The sequence below is a fragment of the Crotalus tigris genome, unplaced genomic scaffold (assembly GCF_016545835.1).
Source record: "Crotalus tigris isolate CLP2741 ecotype Arizona unplaced genomic scaffold, ASM1654583v1 scf7180000017591.2836849, whole genome shotgun sequence".
Classification (NCBI taxonomy): Eukaryota; Metazoa; Chordata; class Lepidosauria; order Squamata; family Viperidae; genus Crotalus; species Crotalus tigris.
In genome coordinates, this window is record NW_024096497.1 from 853331 (window position 1) to 867064 (window position 13734).

Here is a 13734-nt window from a genome sequence, read left to right on the forward strand (position 1 = left end):
TTCTAGTCAAAGAATATATGTACTACGTATAAAATCTATTCGGCTTCGCTCGAAGGATTATTGGAGGAAGAAAGACTAACCTGTTTGTTTTACTGCACTGAATTATTTTTTTGCTCCATAAGAGATCATGCTGGAATTATTTCTTGTAATTGATATTACAAATCTATTCAATGACAGTGATATATGGCGGATTTTGAACAGAGAGCGTCCATTCGGAAAAGGAACTAACAATGACTGTGTTAACCTAACAATAATCTGTGTTTCCCTAAATCGACGTAGAAGAAGGTGGAAAACAGCAAAATGTGAAAGAAGGTGGAAAAGAAGATGAAAAAGAGTAACTATATGTCCAAGGTTGGGAAGTTGATTGTGTATTTCGTTATTTTCATATCTTTGCACTTTTTACCAAATAGCTGTAAATCTAGCTCCCATTGGCTCTTCTCAAAAAAAAAAACTTAAGAAAGGTGGACCTGATTGGTACAGGATTTTAGGCTAGATGGGATGCTGGAAAGCATCCTAAAAGAATCAAAAGCACTGCCATACAGTATTGCTGCCAAGAAAATTACATGAACATGGCCACCAAGTCACCAGGAATAAATCTCTGATATTTCTTTATATTTTATGCTACTTAGATCAAATCTGAAAAAATTCTAGGTTGCATAACAGAAGGAAAGCAACAAAAAGAACAATATAATAAATAGCAAAACCAGAACAAAAAGAGATAGTTTGTAGCACAGTGTTTTTCAAACTTGGCAACTTTAAGATGTGTGGATTTCAACTTACAATATGCTATCTGGGGCATCTTGGGAGTCGACTTCACACATCTTAAAATTGCCAAGTTTGAAAACAACTGGGGTAAGGGTTAAGGGGTTGGCCTAGAAACTAGAACACTTTGAGTTCTAGTTTCAGGCATATAAACCACCTGTATGACTTTCGGCCAGTTATACTTTCTCACCTCACAGAAATTGGGAAGTAGGAAGCAGAATTAGGTATGTTCTCTGCCTTAAGTTATTATATTTCTATTTTGCTATATATATATATATATATATATATATATATATATATATATATATATATATATATATATATATATCTCAAAACAAAGCATAACTATAGGTAGTAATGCTAAAGGTCCTGCATAAAATTCATGGGATGGAAAGGACATACAAATAAAGCAATTTTTGCCTGTTGCAGCAAAGTAAGTGCTACTTAGGCTTTCTAAGGCAATGTTCCCTAAACTTAGCCATTTTAAGAAACTGGCTTGGGGAGAAAGTATTCCATCAGAGAAAGGTCTGCTGCTTCATCCCCACGCTGAGGACCCTTCAGCAGATCCTCCCTCTACAACTGGGTCAGTGGAAAATTTGCAGGCATCACCTAGAATAGATTTAACCCCTCCCAACGTATATTTTTCATAACACCAGCCCTATATTTATTACTCAAGGTGGCCCATAATGACAAACCTGTTGTCTGCTGTTTCATAAAAGGCAGCAGTTAGGATCTTTGGAAAAATACTCACCACCTGTCTCATTTTGATACCTCCAAAAACAATGCATCAATTCCACTGAGAAGGCAAGGGTTATTAAAGTGGGCAGGGCTGACAGATGAGTGTGCGCACGTGTGCTTGAAGTGATGACATGCTTTCAGTTTTCACACCCAGATATGTAGATAACCACCCATCCTGTTTCTTCTTTGCCCTTAAAACTGACTATTCAAAGCAACTAGGATTTGTATTAAATGTACTGTGTGCTTCAGTATAGCAACAATAATATAATTTGATGTCATTATGAATGGGGTTGGTTAAATATATGAAAAAATAGAGTCCATTCACGGGAGGAGGCAGCTTTATGATTTTAATAGAAATTAAATCTATTTAAAAGCATTAGGGAGGCTAGTAAATGTTCACTGGGAAAGACCAGGCAAAGATGGCATTTAGTTTCTGCCTGGGCAGGATGCTGAGTAAGCAGGCATTAACTGCAACATGTCAGAGGAAAAGGGTGGAGAAGGTGAAAACAGCCTTGGTCTCTTAAAATGCCTGCAGTGTAAACTGTTTTAAATTTACTTGGAAACTTACTTCAAAATCAGGGAAGACAGAATGTCAGCCATGGCTGGGAGAGGAAAGACGCGACAAGGCTTCTGAGTTAGCCATACTCAGAATACAGTCTGAAGAAATTCCCAGTTTATTTGATGCTCTAAATTTTCTTAGAGTCTTTCCCCACTATTGAGAAGTTATCCACAAAACCAAACCATATAAAAGTAGCTATTTCCATTGCCGAATCCTATCCTGCTACTACTGACTAAGGGTCAATTTGCGCTCCTACAATCATCTTAGTAACCAATTTTTGCAAATTTTTCACGTCTTGTGGTTGCATTGGAACTGAGGTTCTGGGGGGGAGGGTGATAGAAATTAATTTTCTTTGTGTTATTGTGGCTAAAATTAATTTAAGGGTGTTTCATCTGTCACCTGGAAAGGAAATAAATGTAATGTCATAGACAGGCAACTGTGTGTTCAAGTCACCTTTACGTACAAATAGGAAAAAGAGCATTCCCCACAGCCCACTTAAAGTGTTATCCACAGATTTCAGCCAATAGAACAGATGTTGACTCCAGCATACAATTTGCTGACCCAACTTGTGATCCAAATATTGCCAGATGAGAGATACTGTTAAATGTGTTGTCGTGGTAAAAGCAGAGATTGCAAGATTCCCCCAACTTCATTTACCATTCACTCCCCCGCCTCATTAACTAATGTGAGCAGGGACTGGGGAAAGAAGTGAGTTGACTGGCTGTTTAGCCATCTGTCAAAACTTGCTCTGATTTGTCACAAGTGTTTTGCTGATTTCAGATACTTACATAGCTGGGCTACTTTTGAATGTACAGAACAGTGCTGGAGGATATAATTGCACCATGCTAAAGACCAGGTGCTGGATTGATCCCACCGTCTAGAAAATGTATCAAACTGAACCCATAGCAAAACGCAACATCAGAGGTCCCCATCCTGTGGGCCATGGCCCACTATCGGGCTGTGGCCTATTGGTAACCAGGCTGTGTGAGTGGCAAGCACTGGCACTCCCAGCCCCATTCATACGAGTGATGGGCACTGCTGCTTGCAGTCACACTCACACAAGCGGTGGTCACCGGTGCTCGCAGCCTTACATGAGCGGCAGGCACTGGCACTCACACCCACCACTCACACAAATGAAACTGTGCACAGGTGCACCTAGCCCTTGCACAAAACCATCCCTCTTTCTCCCCTGCCCTGGGCTGTCAACCTGGAAAGGTTGGGGAACCCTGCCCTACATAAAGGAAATATACTGTACTACTTCAACATTGCCAAAGGTAAGAGCAGCTTTATGCCTATCTCACTCCTAAGCTGATGATCAGAGGAAGGCAATGTCATGAATACCTAAAAAAAGGGATTATTGGTAACTCTTAGAGGGGGTTTCCATTTGCAACAAATGGAAATTTTTGCCATATTGTAAGAACAGAATATTATCCAGTGTAAAATACTTACTTTGTACATGTCCATTATTTGATATTTCTTACAGACCAACAGGCCTATATGGAAAACCAGGGGGTCTTTAAATTTGGGCCCTTTTATGACTTGTGGACTTCAACTCCCAGAATTCCTCAACCAGCATGCCTGGCTGAGGAATTCTGGAAGTTGAAGTCCACAAGTCATAAAAGGGCTAAGTTTGAAGACACCTGCAGTAAACAATTGTCAGAAATGACACAGCAGGAAGTTCTCTGCTTCAATAGAATAAAACACCTGTAGCTCAGGTTTAAACTGTGGTTCATGGTGCTCTCTGAGCTTGGCTGTTTGCTTGCAGCATTTCATCACATGTAATCCTCACTTTGGCACAATTGTGAACAGTAACTCCACTAACTGTAACAGACTTATGCCAGTTCTGCTGCAGATGTTAAGCAATGGTTGTAAATGCCCATCAGTTGCAAAGTATCCCCATGTCACCTAGGCCAGATTTGGCCATCAGAACACAGGGATAAACTTAATTTTCTCACTACCATAGTAACTTTGAACAATCATTAAACAGGACAGTCATTAAGTGAAGTCTATCTGTACCCATCTAGGTGACATCATTACTGTGGGGGAAGGTGTGTGCTACCTATTTATATTTCCTCAGGTTTCTTTGACAAAATTACACCTCAACCAAAACTGGCAGGGCAAGCTACTCTATATAAATAGGCAGCAAAGCTCACACTCCCTGTTAGCTCTGATGATGTTATCTAGTTGGATAATTAAACATCTGCAAGCAAATAACCAAACTCAGAGATCACCAAAGACACCGCTGTTTTTGCTCTCCATGATCTGAATTAATGGAAGATTCTTTCATCTGTAGATATCATACTGTGGGATCCCAGGGACACAAAGTCACCATAATTGTACTTGTCTGTTTTCTTTCTTTTCACATTTTTTTTACAGCCTTCATTTTTAAGATTGGAAAAATTAGTAAATCTCCTGATAACTAAATATGTGCTACATCCAACACAAGGGAGGGAGGGAGGAGAAAGAGAGAGAGAGAGAGAGAGAGAGAGAGAGAGAGAGAGAGAGAGAGATCACCCTGCTTCTGTGAAATTACTTTTTTTTTTTTTTTACAATTGGTTAAGTTTACAGGTTAATTTGTAATTTGTAATCTGTCCCTTTATTCCATTATTTGGGATGATTTTGTCTGTTCTTTGTTTTTCCTTTGTATTTTCAATAGGGGTGTGTGTATCAATAGGGATGTATGTTTAAACTAAACTAGCTTGTTTTAAAGTTCAGTTCATTTTTGTATTGGTCCTCAAGATGGGACAAATTGGTTGGTCTTATTGATCTTTGGCAATTCTGATGGGAGAAGGCTCTAGGGCTGCCAAAAATCAGTTACAGCTCTTTTAACACGAGGCCTATGGCCAGTTACGCAAACCTGAAGTGATATAATTTAGGGCAGAGGCCTAATTTGCAGCTGCTACTGTTCAAAGTTGGGAATTAGGAATCCTTTGTGTTCCACTATAGGTATCACCCAATATCTGCCAGTAAACCTTGATCTAGCTTCTGTAATACAAAGGTACTTGTGAAAGGTTTCAACCACACCTTTGTTCTATTTTGAGATAAGCCATGAATTGTGATTTCCACCTGTGTGGGCTAGGAGCTCTCTGTTTACTTATTCTATGGTTAAAATCTGATTCTGCTGGTGGCTTTAGGCTGTCAACCTGTGAATTAAATTTGCAAACAAATTTGCAGGGATTGCAATGAATTTGGAATTGATATCCCAGCATAAATGGTAGTATAGTACTATAAGTATTCTTCAGTTGCACTTGTAACCATTTTCAGAAATACTACAAAACTTTACATTTATATGACAAAGTTTCATCTTCACTTGCTATTTGGGTTATTGTCTGTTTTGTTGACTGCATATGGAAAAATATAGATTGTAACATTAGCATGTAGGTTGCAGAATGTACTACAATAAAAAATACATCATAGTTTTGTGAAAAAATCCCAACCTTGCTGGGTTAAAGGTCTGATACTATCAGTATGAGGATTATACTCAGTTATGCATCTCAACCCTGGGTCATCCAGGTTATGTTGTCAGTCTCTTGTCCATGTCTGGAAGCAGTTCAGCTTCAATTCTGATCAGACTGAATAGCTATAGATATTTGGATCCTTGGATCTGGGAGCTTTCCATCTTTAGTCTTGGAGGAAGTAGCATAAGAATATAAACAGTCCTTACTGGATCAAACCCCTGATGCACAAGGAACACTACTAGTCTCTCAGCATTGCCATTAAGGCTAATAGGTATTGAACCAAGATACACATGATAGCTTGACCAAGAAGGCTTTGCAGTTATCTGATGTGCTAGTCCCATTTCTAGTCATGTCCTATTCAACTCACAAATGGACTATTAGAATGCAGCTTCATGAGGCTGCCCTTGAAGATCACTCAGAAGTTACTGCTGATCCAGAATGTGGTAGCCTAGGTAATGATGGGCATTTGGGGTGTGTTCATGTGTCTGCTGCTCTCTGAGCTGCATTGATTGCCAGTTGGTTTCCAAATACAATTTAAGGTGCTGGTTGTTGTTGTTGTTAGTTGCAAAGTCGTATCTGACCCATCGCGACCCCATGGACAACATTCCTCCAGGTCTTCCTGTCTTCTACCATCTTCTGGAGTCCATTTAAGCTCACGCCTACTGCTTCAGTGACTCCATCCAGCCACCTCATTCTCTGTCATCCCCTTCTTCTATTGCCCTCCATCTTTCCCAGCATCTGGCTCTTCTCCAGTGAGTCTTTCCTTCTCATTAGGTGGCCAAAGTACTTGAGTGCTGGTTACTACGTATAAAATACTTCAAGGATATTTGAGGGACCCAGAACTATTTGAGGGATCTCTTGATAGCTTCTGACCATCCAGAGAGATTGGGTAGAATGGATGTGCTCCAGAATCTTACAATTAAACAGTATCATCTATTGAGACTTAGACTCACCATTTTTGTCATGATGCTTTCCCTCTAGAACAGAACCTTCTCTTCCCCCCCAAAAAAAACTCCTGTATGACTCCCACCCTGATGCTATTTCAAAAGTCACTGAAAACCTGCAAGTTTTAGAGTACATTATATGTTCCTTCTTTGATATGCTACGGATGCTTTTTTCTGAATTTGCGTTCTCAATTTTATCATCTTTTAAAGGTATAAGTTGTCCAGAGTCCTTAGGATGCCTTTACATTTAATGAAATGTAAAATTTCAGGTTTCTTTTTCTCCACCCTGATAACGAATGAGCCAAATGACAACAGAGCCAGAGGTGTGTCCTTTCCATACACGTGATATGTGAAAAATTATTTTCAGTGCCCCTGCCCCATTAATTATACTGTTTTTCTAATAGACTCTCGTGACTTGCCCTTGATGCCTCTCTTTCCTGTGAAGCCAACTTTAAAAGACAAAGTCTTCATTACAATTAATTATAAGCTTAAACATACTAATGATTCTGGCAGGGTTTTTTTTTTTAAAAAAAAAATAATGACATCTTGAGGCCTGCTGGGGAGAATCTGCATGTCTCCTGGTTTCACCTTCACAATCATGCTCCTTAATTCTCTTCCTTTGATGTCCTCCACTCTCTGTTCCTCACTTGTACTAGGTTCGCATCAAAAATAGAGTTTTAGAAAGAAACTTGCTGAAACGGAGTCTGTGAGAGATTAACCAGATCAATTAATTAGCTCAGCGTTCAACAAGGTAGACAATGATGTGTTCAAGAAAGCAATAAAATGTTATCTCAAACAGAGCTGACTTTAGATGTTCATGCTGGAAAAGTAAACTCATTTTAACTCATATTATTTTGTTGTAAACATTTCTATACCACTTCAATATACTTAAATATAATCATTATGTGTAATAATATATGACTATTATATAATCATTATATATGAACATAATCATCCATCACTGGAGGCTTTTAAGAAGAGACTGGACAGCTGCTTGTCTAAAATGGTTTAGGGTCTCCTGCTTGAAGAGGGGATTGAACTAGGAGACGTCCAAGGTCCCTTCCAATTCTGCTTTCTGTTATATATAGAAGGGTTCCAGGATGATATATATTACATAAAGATAATGCTTAATTTACCTTTGGCTTGAACTCAACTCCTTATGATGCCAATGTGCATTTAAAAAGAACCAATATGGGAATGGCTTGTCATTACCTTCTTTGAGGATCTAGTCTACAGCCCTAATGTTTCTCAATGGTATCCTTATCCAAGCATTAACCCTGGTTAGTTTTTCAACAACAACAAACAACAAGTAGATTTTGCTCCCTTGCTGCATGGACATTATATAAATGATTATACAATTGTTTGAAACCGATCTTTTGTATAGGAAGATGTAATACATAGACCTATAATAAAAGGCCTTCATAAAAAGTCATTTTATTTCTATAAAGAAATAGTGATGTCAGATAAATGCTTTAATGTAGTGCTGAGATGACAGTACATAAGGTGCTAGGTCTATTTCCAGAGGAAGTCAATTCATTTATGTCTGATTAATAATCCTTACTGGAGCAATTTTATTTGCCCCCTTCTCCCCAGTCCTTAGTTGCTGATCTAAAGATGACATTCTTATTAATTTTAAAAAAATATTCAATTTCTTTCACTGCTAGTTGTAAAAATTCTTTTTCTTTCAGTATGGATTTATTCAACACCCATCTTAGTTTTTTCTTAGTTCCTTTCCAAATCATGTAAATTGGATTATGATCTGCCCAGATATTAGGTTCTATTTCAATCTCCTATATCACAGTCTTTAACTCATAAGAGGTCCATATCATATCAATTCTCATGTAGCATTTTCATGGATGATTGATGCTAAAATAATCTTACAAGTCGGCAAAGGGCTAGACTCAAAAAGATTTGAGTTTAAATCTTCACTTGGGAGTTATTTTAGCTTCGTTAACTAGAGGTTAAATCCTGTGAAGTGAGCCCCAGTAAATTGGGATAGAGCTGACTGGAAAAGCATATACAACAAAGGTGGGACATTTGCAGCTGGCAAGAAGCTCAATACCACTTCCTGGGTAACCCACAGGTTTCTGGAGAAACCTTCCCATTCTGCTATCAAGTGATCAGTGTTCAGCTATCTATGGATATGGGGAAAGCCATCAGTTCACTAAAGTCATGGTTTTAGCAGACAGGAAATGAGATTTTAATCTTGGTCTCCGTTTCCCCAAAATCATGATGCATTCAAGATTCTCATTGTCTACATTTAAAGCAGCGACTTTTATCACCATCACTGGAGGAGATGACACTTATCCTCATCTTCTACACACACATTTTTCCCCCTCATTCTCAGTATTTCTTCATCATCGTGTTTCAATATAGATATCTCTATTGGTGTAGCTTGGCTCCTAATACTATTGCAGAGAAATAATGACAAAACAACCATGTCTCTATCAACTTGTGAGCACCCAAAAGCTGCCTAGCTAGCTATTAGGAGAAGTAAATTCTGCTCTATAATGGACATTGGCTTGATCTATCTTTCTAATTTCTGTGAGCATCCACAAGATGGGACAGAAGATGCAGTTGAATCCCACACCTATCCTCAGATTCATAAAATAATCACTTTAGAAACCAAAATGCCCTTCCTTCCTTCCTTCCTTCCTTCCTTCCTTCCTTCCTTCCTTCCTTCCTTCCTTCCTTCCTTCCTTCCCTCCCTCCCTCTCCCCTCCCTCCCTTTCCCTACTGCCCAGTTCAAACAATTCTAATTTGCAATAACATAAAACAGTAATTAAAATAGCTACCCAACCAACCTTTCACATCACTTAACCTCCACATGCCCACACCAAAAATATTGTCCAACTGCCTTATAGACTATACCAGGGTAGGCAACCTTGGTTCTTTTATGACTCTTGGACTCCAACTCCTAGAATTCCTGAGCCAGCCATTCTGGGAGCTGAAGTCCATGAGTCATAAAAGAGCCAAGGTTGCCTACCCCTGGACTACACACAGAGACATATGTAGACCAAGAGAGAGGCATATCGCGGATATCTATGGGGACAAATGTGAAAAACGATTGCCGCAAGGCCCTTATCCTTGATTTCTTGTTGGATTGGGATTCAAAGCATTTTCTCTCTATATGACTGGGCTGATTCCATTGGAAGTCCTGGAGCTGAGCCAAGCTGACAGTTCTCCCACTGTCGGTAAGAAACAACATAACTGCAAATTTACGGGAAGATCCAAAGAGGGAATCAGGTGATTCATTAACTGGGGTAGGAAGGAAAACTACAGGTAATCCTCAATTTACAACCATTCATTTAGTGACCAAAGTTACAACAGCACTGAAAAAAGTGATTGTTTTTCACACAACTGTTGCAGCATCCCCATGGTCACATTATCAAAATTCATATACTTGGCAACTGGCAAGTATATTACTAACTTAACAACTGCAGTGATTCACTTAGAAACTCTGGCAAGAAAAGTCACAAAATGGGGCAAAACTTACTTAACAAGTGTCTTGCTTAGCAATGGAACTTTTGGGCTTAATTGTGATTATAAGTTGAGGGCCACCTGTATAAAAATTTACAGTAGTGGCCAAAATTGTGGAAGCCTTTTGGGAAAAGTGTATTTCTGAGGTTTGATGGCTAATAACACCACTTTTTTGGGAGTAGTACCATAAAATTATATATCAATGGAAAGATAATTTAATCAAGAATGTAATGCAACAAAGTTTGTTCAATTATCTGTACTGTATTCTATGAAAAGGTATAGCCAAATAACCAGAAAAAGGAAGCACAACTTGCTTAGGTTAATATCAGGTAGCTTTCCTTCATCTGATTGTAGCCAATGTGCATGAGTGTCATCTTGTTTTGGCAATGAGCCAATCAGATCAGAATAGGATTCAATAATTGATGTCATGTATTGAAGCTGAGAGGAGGACATTTGTCAGTTTGTTATGTGATTGCTATCAAGTTGGTTGGTTTTTTTGTGTGTGTGTTCTTTCATTTAGTGAGCTTGTAAAACGTAATAAAATTAAAATAATGGTGCAAAGAGTTGCTTAGAAAGCAATGTAAAATAGTATTTTTAGTATTATTTTGTATTATTAAGTAAACAAAGCTACAGTTATAAAGAAATGAGAACAAAATTGATGGAAACTTAACCAAAGGTGGCATTTCTACTGTCCACTTTTCCAAAAAGGTTTCCACAATTTTGGCCACTATTGTACATGTCCATGTGAGAGTTTGTTCTTGATCCAAGACAATTGCTGAAATTCATTTGATATGGCTTCCTTTTTTCAATAAATATTCTTATTCAGAAGTTCTTAGATGTCTTGTGAGCTAGCTCCATTCATTCAGGAAGTAAAACCTGACCATGTTTGCCTCCTATTCTGCTGTTTTGTTTTCCAAAAAGAAGATGTTCATTTAGACAATGAATGAACAATTATACAAAAACAATTCCTAGTCTGGAGAAGGAATTTCATGATTAATTTTTTACAGAATGGAAGGTTTCTTTAAAAAAAAAAACTTCGGAGGAAAAATATGTTGATCAAGATTTTTGTTCATCTAAGTAAAGTTGTCTGGAAAATTTAATCATGGCAACTGAATTTATTTTTTCTGTTGGTTTGAGGGAAATAATTGTTTGGAGGGAAGGAATTGCTATTCTATAAACGCAATTCAGGAATCCAGAATTTCAGACTTGCTATAATTGAGTGTGTCTATGCCAATATACAAAAAGTGAAACGTCCTTTAAGTCAAGCTCAGCTCTTGCTGACTTTCTGGATGTCTCCATGTATATTTCTTAGCTATGATTCAGAAACCAGTGCCTTTTTCAAACTTTTTTTGACTATCCATTCTAGTACACAACCCTAATCTTCCTAAGGACTAGCCAGGCCCATCTTTGCTTTGTTGATATACACACACATTTGCCAATTTATATCAGATATCCTTCATATTGGCATGTGGAAGCTACAATTGGGGCAAAGAGCCATGGAAAGATATATGCTTGGCATTACAAGACAAGATGGAAAGACCTTCATGTGGATCACTAAAGAACAAACGAAAGTATACGATATCATCATGAGAGTAAAAGAATTGAAATAGAAATGGGCTGGTCACGTAGCAAGAAGAACTGACGGCAAATGGACCAAGGCAGTCATAGGATGGATCCTACTTGATAAAAAGCATTATTTCTTGGCCAAGTGAGATCAGATACACCCAAGGAATCTGTCTTGAAAGAAACCTAAAACAAGATGGATCTATGATATTAGCACATATTGCGGGTCCAATTGGCAAAAGAAAGCTCAGGACCGTATTGGTTGGAAACATGCAAAAGTGGCCTTTATCCTGCAGTGGATAGAGTAGACAATGGTTAAAATGATGATGATGATGATGATCCTTCGTATGATAATATAAGTGTATTAACACTTAGACCAGTGGTTCTCAACCTTTTTAATGCCGCGACCCCCAACCGGTTGTAAGTTGAGGATTAATCAACTGGTCGTAACTCAAGAACTACTCAACTGGTGCAGCACCATTTGCAGAATGGGACTTTTGGCGGGCTAAGCAGGGCAGAGACAACCTGGACAATTCCTATTGGCTTTTGAAAGCCAATAGAATTAGACTCTATTCAAAAGAGTCTATTCTATTGGCTTTCAAAAGCCAATAGAATAAAAAGGAGTAGCACAGCTAAGGAAAAGGGGGAAAAAATGGCGGACTGCGTTGTTTGGCGACCCCCGTGAAATGGTCGTTCAACCCCAAATGGGGTCCCGACCCACAGGTTGAGAACCACTGACTTAAACCATGTTAACTGAGTTCATATGGTGCCACTTAGCTCTTCTCCTTTTTCTTTAATTCTGTTTATATTGTGAAAATCAGAAAACATGCATAAAAGGAACAATGTTCAGTTTTCTTCAAATCTGTACATTTCAACATAGAATATTGTAGTGCACTGCATCTGTACAAATCTATGTTTTTTTTTTTTTTTTTAAATCAAGATGGATAGCATGGGATATATTCAATGTGAACCTGTGAGCAGATACTATATCCACTAGCTTAAAGCTTTGGTTCACTTTCAGTTTCTATCTTCCTGAATCTTACATACATTACATATCTTTTCAAGGATTTTCCCAAACCTCCACAGTAAATTTGTAGGCTGGCTGTGTATATTAAGAGGAAAAAATTTCCTCTGTTGCATCCCATTATCATCAGCAGAATGTTAATTAAATTCAGGATTTCCCAACCTTGGCAATTTTCAAGACACCTCTAGAATTCTCTAGCCACTCATGCTTAACCCACACTGGCTGGGGAATTCTGGGAGTTGAAGTCCATATAAAGTTGCCAAGAATGGAAAGCACTGCCCTAACTTATTTTTAATCTACACTTCATAAACATAGGGGCTCATTGTCCTGTTCTGTGATGCTGCTGAAATATAACTTTCAGGTCTGGGCTAGAAAAATTGGAACTGCTGTGGAAGGAAACAAAGTGGGGTGTTTAGTATGCCAGGGCTGCCACCTAGTAACCATCCAGAGTTTTGCAGCCAATGTATAAATCTATAATTTAGCCCATGAAGCAGTCTCTGTATCTCTTATATAGTACTAAATCTTAAGACTTTAACTGAATTAAATATAGGTTGGCTTATTGCAATATATTCAGAAGTGATATGATTGTTTCTGGTTTGCCAAGGTACCTGAGCCTAGTCATGGTTTGTTCAACAAACCATGGTTAGACAATGGTTTGCATGTTACATTCCAGAGCTATTTTTTAAAATGAACACTGCTGCTGTAAACTAAAAGTATGCCAGGGTAAAGGCTTTGGTTCATCACTATTCTGGCCCTTATTTCAAATTAAGTTCTGCATTACATCAGTTGCGGTAAATAGTGTGACTGGAGGAAATTTTTAACAGATCATCTGCTTTTTTCAATGGATCTCTGTAATGTTCTCAAAATATATAAAGTAGTTATTTTCCATACATTTCACCAATTTTGTGTATGACAGGTGAAGTATCAATTTTTTTCCAGTCTTTTCAAATAGAAATAGATGAGTACAATAAATTATATGGGTTGTAATGTTTATCAAAGAGACAAAAGGTTTAACTTAGTTGTGAGTGAAAGTTAGGCTTTGACCGAGCTCAGGGGTAAGCAACCTTGGCTCTTTTATGACTCATGGACTTCAACTCCCAGAATTCCTGAGCCAGCCAAGCTGGCTCAAGAATTCTGGGAATGGTTGGTAATGTTGAAATATTACAAGACAGAGTTGAAAAAATAGAAGATAATGTGGATGTTGCA

At 38.2% G+C, this 13734-nt stretch overlaps 1 protein-coding gene across 1 annotated transcript in view; it reads left to right on the forward strand.

Annotated features, from left to right (window-relative positions):
• Positions 1 to 32: 32 nt before the first annotated feature.
• MAP3K8 (mitogen-activated protein kinase kinase kinase 8) overlaps positions 33 to 13734 on the forward strand; it is a 55960-nt gene continuing 42258 nt past the window's right edge. The window contains exon 1 of the mRNA XM_039363808.1: positions 33 to 351. The gene's annotated coding sequence lies outside the window, so the exon portion shown is untranslated. The remainder of the gene's footprint in view (positions 352 to 13734) is intronic.